At 33.4% G+C, this 9,512-nt stretch overlaps 1 pseudogene; it reads right to left on the reverse strand.

Annotated features, from left to right (window-relative positions):
* Positions 1-76: 76 nt before the first annotated feature.
* LOC130228714 (endosome-associated-trafficking regulator 1-like) lies at positions 77-7,881 on the reverse strand (annotated as a pseudogene).
* Between the last annotated feature and the right edge of the window lie 1,631 nt (positions 7,882-9,512).

The raw sequence follows: 9,512 nt of genomic DNA on the forward strand, positions 1-9,512 counted from the left end.
TCTTGGCATTGAACCCTGCTTATTAGCTCAAAAATAATAAGACATCAATTTACATCCAGCAATATAACATTATAGCTTACCTTCTGGAGTCAGTTTCCGACATTCTAACTAGTTCTTTGACTTGCTTTCTGAGAAGGGAATTTTCTTCTTTGAGCTGAAGCAGAATACAAACACAGCAAAAAAATAAATAATAAAATGACAGAGACTTTTATTTTGAAATGCAGAACTGATTACAATTAACAAAAGCGAACAAACAGTTGGTTAATGTACTGTGTATGGGTGAAAGATGAAAAGAGGTTTTCGTGCTGTAAAAACAACAACTTTAAGATGGCTTATATTTATTTTTCCAAAGGACCCTTTTCACAAGACTGTTATGACGCGTTTAATGGTCATCAGAATTTTAAATCTTTGAAAGTTTTTAATATTTCGATTTTTTTTAAAACATAACGTTATATGATAAATATTACATGCATTTATGAATGTATGACATCATCTTTGTGTCAAATTACAAAAAACGAATGTCAGCTTATGCGAGGTGTTCCTAATGCAGCGTCTATGGGGCTGAGAGTAAATTTGACATTGTTCTCTCTTCTGGTTGACGTCAGCAGTCTCACCCTATTTTCCCTTTTCTGAAAGTCTTGATAACACCATTGTGGAGTTTTTCTTTTATTTCTTCAGCAAATAGGATTGTAAAAATATTATTTGTTGTCCTCTCCCATTCACTGTGCTCAGATTTTACCAACTATGATGACTTCTGCTACTGAGAAATCCGGAAATGTGGAAAGGCTCGATATGCAAGCATGTGCATATCTTGATAATTATTTTCCATATTGAACGGTACCAATATATATAATTTAAGTTGTTAATGCTTCAGATTTAAAAGAGTAGCCCAACAATGACTGAAGCCACAAAAATTTGAGAATCCATTAAATGACATAACATATTTTTGGCCACTGAAAATTCTATACATCTCTAATATGATGAAGAGCCTTTATTTGTCACAACACTGTAACATACAGCGAAACTGGACCCTCCAACCATGCAAAACATCACCCATTTCAGGGGAAGACAGGTCATGCGAGACAGACTAGAAAGCATAGAAAAATAGAAAATACATTAGGGGGGGAAAAAGGAGAAAAAAGTACCTGTCCCAGTCTATCCTTAAAGCAGGACAACATCAACACACTTTTATACTCACCGGCCACATTATTAGGTACACCTTACAAGTACCAAGTTGGACTCCCTTTTGCCTTCAGAACTGCCTTAATCCTTCATGGCATAGATTCCACAAGGTACTGGAAATATTCTTCAGAGATTTTGGTCCATACTGACATAATAGCATCATGCAGTTGCAACAGATTTGTCGGCTGCACATACATGATGCGAATCTCCCATCACATCCCAAAGGTGCTCTATTAAATTGAGATCTGATGACTGTGACATTAGAAGATGGGTACACTGTGGTCATAAAGGATAGACATGGTCAGCAACAATACTCAGGTAGGCTATCGTGTTGACATGATGCATAATTGGTACTAATGGGACCAGAGTGTGCCAAGAAAATATCCCCCACACCATTACACCACCACTACCAGCCTGAATTGTTGATACCAGGCAGGATGGTTCTATGCTTTCATGTTCTTGATGTCAAATTTTGACGCTACCATCTGAATGTCACAGCAGCAGAAATCGAGACTCATCAGAGCAGCTAACGTTTTTCCAATCTTCTATTATCCAATTTTGGTGAGCCTGTGCGAATTGTAGCCTCAGTTTCCTGTTCTTAGCTGACAGGAGTGGCACCCGGTGTGATCTTCTGCTGCTGTAGCCCATCCGCCTCAAGGTTGGACGTGTTGTGTGTTCAGAGATGCTCTTCTGCATACCTCGGTTGTAACAAGTGGTTATGTGATTTACTGTTGCCTTTCTATCAGCTGGAACCAGTCTGGCCATTCTCCTCTGACCTCTGGCATCAACACGGCATTTGCACCCACAGAACTGCCGCTCACTGGATATTTTCTCTTTTTTGGACCATTCTCTGTAAACCCTAGAGATGGTTGTGCGTGAAAATCCCAGTAGATCAGCAGTTTCTGAAATATTCAGACCAGCCAGTCTGACACCAACAACCATGCCATGTTCAAAGTCACTTAAATCACCTTTCTTCCCCATTCTGATGCCCGGTTTGAACTGCAGCAGATCTTCTTGACCATGTCTACATGCCTAAATGCTATTAGTTGCTGCCAAGGGATTGACTAATTAGAAATTTTATCGTGATTTGATTTAATATTGTTTATTGGCCCAGCCCTAATTTTTTTATTTTCACGAATGTTATTTGAAAAATTAAAGCACATTTGTCTTTGTAGTATAATTTATATATGCAGTTGAAGTCAAAATTATTCACCCTTCTGTGAATTTTTTTTTCTTCAAATATTTCCCAAATGATGTCAATAATAGCAGTTTTTAATTTATTTAAAACCATTTACGGTCAATATTAAAAGCAACCCTAAACAATATATTTTAAATTGTCATCAAACCATCATTATACAATGATTTGCCTAATTACCCTAACTTGCCTAATTATCCTAGTTAAGCCTTTAAATGTCACTTTAAGCTGAATACTAGTATCAAGAAAAATATCTAGTAAAATATAAAGATAAAATAAATCAGTTATTAGAAATGAGTTATTAAAACTATTATGTTTAAAAATGTGTTCTTCTTTTTGTTAAACAGAAATTGGGGAAAAATAAATCTGGAGGGGCCAATAATTCTATCGTCATATATTAAATTAAGATTTTTTATTATTTCATTAGAGATATTTCATCTTTGACCCAAAAACATACCTGCTGGAGATTCTTTGTGCCATTTTCAGCATTGCCCCTCTTATGATGCAAGGAAATATCAATCACTGAAGTCTCTTCATCCCCCTCATAGCTTCCTGTGCTGATTCTGGATAAGTGCTTTTTTGGCAGGAAGTCAGACTGACCCAGTTCCCATTCAGCCGCTTCTCTCTCATCACTGCACAGAGATGACTGCTCAGAGTAAGCACTGATGTCTGACGCCCCACATAGGTCAAAGTCAGGAGAACCTTCAATGGCTGACAAGGTGACTTCTCTATCAGTCTCCTCGGTTCACTTTCAGAAGCTGACAGAGTGCAGAGGGATCAGTAAGAAAGGACCCTTGGTAGCAAAGTCTATAGAGGTGTTATAAGTCCTGCTCGACTGAGCATGCACCACTGTACACCTATGGAGGAAATCAAACATTTATGAAACATTATTTTCTTTTTCTGTGTAAGTTATTTCAACTCAAGACACAAAAAGATAAGCATATATAGTGTGATATACAGTTTTTAATGTGTGTGTGTGTGTGTGTATATACACATTAGGGTTGCACGTTTACCTGTAGTTTTGTAAACGGTAGTATCGTCATTAACAGTTCTACAATATGTTTGCATGTGGAAAAAGGTACTAAATGCTCACTCATTTTGCGAGCAAATACAATCATAGACCACTTTATTTATACTTTCATTTTTAACTGTCTGCATATTGGTCATAGTTTCTGCAGTCAGGACAGATAGTATGGCGTGATCATTATTTTATTTTATTATTATTATTAATTATTATTATTATTGCAATAACAACAAAAGAGTCACAGTATATTCAAAAAGCAGGAAAGTCTGTACAAATAATACATTTTCATTAAATGTATTAAATTAAATTTAAGTATTATGACATAAAATATAGTATTTCTGACAATTTGCTTTATTTTATAGATTTGAGTTATGAATTAATACAGTATTGCGATACTACTTAGTTTTCGTGATACTTCAGCTGGTATAGAATCGTGGCCTGAATTTATGGTATCGTGAAAACCCTAATACACACATATGCAATCAAGCTCTTACAGTTTTTGTTCAATTGTAAAAAAAAAAATCTACAATGATGTCTCTTGTACATCTTATTAATAATCTTTTTATGGAAGCATAGGCTTCTTCCAAAACATAATAAGTGATTATGTTTGGGAGAAGCCTATGTTTCTATCCAAAGAAGCAAATTAAATTTATGCGCAAAACTGTAATACCGCATATAAGACGTGTGAATAAAGCAGTGTTTCCATCTAAGTAGTCAAAGAGAACAAAATCGTCACTTCCTGATTAACTGGCGCCAAATATCAAAAGTAAAAATGGAATTTGCTGCGGTAGAAGCTGCGTCAATCTTTTCTTCATTTAATAAATTACTTGTGCCTCAGAATACACACAATGAACGCGTGGTGGCATTTGAAGGCGCCAGATGCTGAGCACAGATGCTCTTGACAATTCTGGAGGTCATTAATAATATAATAACACTAATACTGAAATGATTAAAGCGTTTTAGAATGACCAAAAAAACATTTCAGATGTTTTACAATGTGCTCAGCCTGCTGGTTTGTCCATTCACACACATTTTTTTCATCACATGATCTCTTATAACAAAATCACATGACCTTTTAATGCGCATACTGAAATTTGTTCAGTAAAAGTGTTTTCATCATAGTTTATGCACATCTTTGCTTATCGAATAAAAAGTTTATCCTATTCAGTTATGCGCATACTTTTTTATGCACATTTTCACAATTTATGCACATCTTGGCATTTCTATCAACCATCTTTTATGCACATATCCAAAATGCACTTCCATGCATTTCCAGTCAAAAATAAAAGAAAGAAACTTGCTGGTTTAAAAAAAGTAACTCAGTAAAAAGTCAGAATTTTCCAGGGGTAATAAAAATTTAGGCTTGCTGTATATATAGTTATTTTTTGTACATTAATCCCTATTAATTCATGTACATTACATATCACAGTGCAGCCCTAAAATACTAATTAATTATTGTAATTTAAATCTTGATGCTTATTGTCCCACACCCTCCTTGCATTTGTCAACTTGTAAAAGTTAGATGCAGACACCAAAATGGAACATCTCTGACCCATTTACATAAATATGTTAATTGTTTATGAAGGTATAGACCACCTAATGACTGTCAGTATTTACTGTACCTTATGTGGTAAAGTCTAGATAGGATACAGCTACAGATACGCACATCAATATAGCATCATTTTTGTGACACTGTATAACAATAATTCATATTTTACATTACTGTGGCGCTTGGATTTAGGGTTGGGGTAGACATAAAAAAAATACAATTTATTGGGTAATTTAATAAATAATTCTCGTGGTTAATCAGCTATACCAATACAGAAGACTCCAGATCAAGATCTGTTTTTACATTATTGTGATGGTTGGGTTTAGGATTGATGTAGGGGTAGACATTAATAAAATACAATTAATGGGAAATTTAATAAATAATATAAATATTTCTCATGGTTAATCAGCTATACTAATAGAGAAGACTCTAGATCCAAATCTGTTTTTACATCACTGTGATTGGTTGGGTTTAGGGTTGGGTAGCCATTAATAAAATACAATTAATGAGAAATTTTATAAATAATATAAATATTTCTCATGGTTAATCAGCTATGACTTTGACTATACTAATAGAGAAGACTCCAGATCCAGATCTGTTTTTACATTACTGTGATTGGTTGGGTCTAGGGTTGGGGTAGGGTAGCCATTAATAAAATACAATTAATGAGAAATTTTATAAAATATAAATATTTCTCATGGTTAATCAGCTATGACTTTGACTATACTAATAGAGAAGACTCCAGATCCAGATCTGTTTTTACATTACTGTGATTGGTTGGTTTAGGGTTGGGTTAGGGGTGGGTAGCCATTAATAAAATACAATTAATGAGAATTTAATAAATAATATAAACAATTCTCGGTATCTGATCTAGCAACAACCACCTTATGCTGTCCCAAACCTGTACAACATTTTGCATCCTGTACAACACAGAAGAAATTTAGAATATGAAAAAAATTAAGAAAACAATAAATATGTGTAGGGTTTGAATTATTACAAGGATGAGAAAATAATACTTAAAATGTAATTATTACTTTTGTGTAGGTTAAGTTTATGCAGGAAGTGTATTTAAAAGAAAATAAAGGCATACAAATGACATGTCTGGTCTTTCTGAAGTACTCTGAAAAACACATTCACTTTATTCAGCAACATTATGCATGCAAATTCTAACTATATTAATTGATGTACAGAACTGAATATTTATACTAGAGCTGAACAACACTGGGAAAAACTGACATTGCAATATTTTTTTCAGCGATCTACACATTGAGAAATTGTGTATAATTTACCAGATGACTTGAATGGAATTATTGGGAAAAATTCTTATTTTGGAGTAACTGGGATCATTTTGTAGAGCACTTCCATAAACTATAATAAACCAAGAACAATTCTTCTGAATTCCGATTCTAGCAGTATTCTGGTACACAGCCAAATGCAACACAGTATATATACATAAATAAAATTAATCTTTTTTAAAAGTTACAAACATTAAAATTCATAATGCTGTAATGCTTGAACTAGCTTAAAACGAAAACATGGGCCTTAAGAAACCATGCAAATGCTTACATTTTTGGTGACATTGCGGAGTCACTGCAAAATGTAAACATAAATCACGTGTGGCTACTGGTCAACTACGTATAACCCTGATTCTACATTGAAAATCCTGCGATATGACTATTGCGATATCAATGCTGAATGATATATTGAGCAGCCCTAATGTATACTTTAAAAACCGTCATAAACACTACCGGTCAAAGTTTGGGGTCAGTAGGATTTTAAAATGTTTTGAAACAAGCTTATCCTGCTCACCAAGGCTGCAGTTATTTAATTAAAAATACAGTACAAAGTGTGAAATTGTGAAATGTTAATGCACTATAAAACACCTGTTCAAAGTAGTTTATAGTTTCATTTAATTATTTATTACAGTGATTTTGAAGATGAATTTTCAGCTTCATTACTGCAGTCTTTATTCACAAGACCCTTCAGAAAGCACTCTAATATTAATTTTTATTATTTTTTGTTGTTATTAAATTATTATTATTAAACTAATAGTAATAATAACAATAATGACTGGAATAATACATTTCATTTGAAAGTACATACAATAAGAAGGCAGTTATTTAAAATTGTAATAAATATTAAATTTATATTTAAATATTTAATTTATCTGTACATTTAATAAATGCCACCTCGATGAACAGAATAATTTTCATCAAAAAATAAAAATCATGAAAAAAATAAAACTGACCCCAAACTTTTAATGTGATTTTTTTTTTTTTTTTTTTTTTGGCAAGACTACTGAAGTCAAAAAGAAATAGCTATTGACTACCTAAACATCTAAGATACACATTTCCCTCACATATTTATATATAGCCAATTTAAAATCTCTCAACTAACAGTTACTCTGGGATGAAATTGTTCCTCACCTCTGTGGCTTCTGTGGAACACGGCTGCTGGTTTTTGTTTCTGATAAACTCCTTGAAAGAAAATGGATTCAGCTCATCTTGCTTTGGCTCATCTGAAAATACATTTGTACGTTAAAAACAAATATCATATGCAGAAATAGTCTAAATGAATTCTGTAGAGTTGTGCCTAAAGAAAACACAGAGAGACGGCTAGTGCTTGATCATGTTGCATTATAGCAAGAGTAAAATAAAAGCAGTGTTACAAGTACCATCTTCAATGATGAGCTTTTTCGACTTGTGTTTGGACATGTTACTTGACCAGAGACGTAAACTTGCTTAACCCGCAGACTTTAAGTGCTAAATAACAGAGATAAACATTACACAGTGTGCAAAAGAGGCAAGCGATGAAGTATTTCAAGCGAACGGTTTAGTTATTCGTAGTCAATGTCAAACATTTTTGTCATAAACAACAAATCATTATTGTATTATGAAATAGCAACATCACAACTGTCATGTCTCTTCTTCGGTTTGGCCGAAAAGAACAGTTACAGCAAACACGGTCAGCATCGCCATCTATTGACGTGGAAGAAGTATGTCTGATGATGGAAAAATGCTGACCTCTGCATTATAAATGTCAAATACATTTAATATGGTCATATTTTCTATAAACATATTCTGGTGTTTTTTTTTTTTTATCTCTTGTGCTTTTACACGGAATAATAATAGCTGGTTGCTGGTTTAAGTCCCGGCTGGGTCAGTTGGCATTTTTGTGTGGAGTTTGCATCTTCTCCCTGTGTTAGTGTGGGTTTCCTCCGGGTGGTCCGGTTTCCCCCACAGTCCGCTATAGCACATATGCGCTATAAGTAAACTGAATAAACTAAATTGGCCATAGTGTATGAGTATAAATGTGAGAGTGTATGGGTTTTTTCAGTACTGGGATGCGGCTGGAAGGGCATCCGCTGTGTAAAACTCATGCTGGATAAGTTGGCGGTTCATTGCACTGTAGTGACCGCTGATGAATAAAGAGACTAAGCTGAAGGAAAATTAATAAACGAATGAATGATTGTTGCGATGTCAGTTGTTAAACATGCAAACCTGAATTTGAACAAATTCAAACCCTAATACATTTTCTTTTATAACACAGAGACTTACAATTCCAAAAGAATTATAATTTTACAGGAATGCAAATAACATATGTTAAATTATTATGCACATGTCAGATTAAATTAGTTTAAGTAGTCAAGTCAAGTAGGCTTTTGTCATTTTAACCATATACAGTTAGTACACAGTGAATCGAAACAACTTTTCTTCAAGGACCAAGACAACATAAAATTAGCCTAACAACATAAATTACTAACTAAGAAACCTAATTAGCTGACTAGCTAAGACAAGACAGACTGAATAATGTGCCTATATTTGCAAGTGTGCAAACAAAGAGAGAACACAAAGTGACAATACAACCACATGACACATTTCCATATTTTGTGGTGATGAGGTAATGAGTCGATATAATGGGAGGAGAAACAATACATGTTAAACATTCAGTAAGCCTATTTACAATAGGCATATAAACTGAAGACCTATACAGTTTTTAGACAATTATTGCATTAGTTAAAATTAACACTTTCTTTTTGTTAATCACAATTGTCTGTGTTTTTTAAAATAACACTGAAATCAACTATTCTTAGGTTTTATGGAAAATGACACTATTATTCATAAATTTTTATTTATTTATCTCTTATCAAAATAACTTCAGCTTCAAGTAAATGATTACTTGCATGAGGGTGGAACAACCTGTTACTCACATGCGATTGACCAGTAGCAACCCCCAACCATCCAATCAGCTCCTGGTACACAAAAAGTCCTGCCTTACAGTTGATTATATTTAAGAAGCTGTTTTAGCACAGATACACAACAGAGGGAGGAAATTACAGTTTCGGAAGTGGGAAATGTCCGAACTGTTATCTGTTCAGAGAACGACAAAAAAAAAAAAAAAAAATAAATAAATAAAGTAAATAAAAAAAATATAATATATATATATATATATATATAATATATATATATATATATATAATATATATATATATATATATATATATATTTTTTTTTTTTTTTTTTAAGTATTCATTAGGTAGCCATTCTTCCTTACTAGTACAT

Source organism: Danio aesculapii, chromosome 5 (assembly GCF_903798145.1).
Source record: "Danio aesculapii chromosome 5, fDanAes4.1, whole genome shotgun sequence".
NCBI lineage: Eukaryota > Metazoa > Chordata > Actinopteri > Cypriniformes > Danionidae > Danio > Danio aesculapii.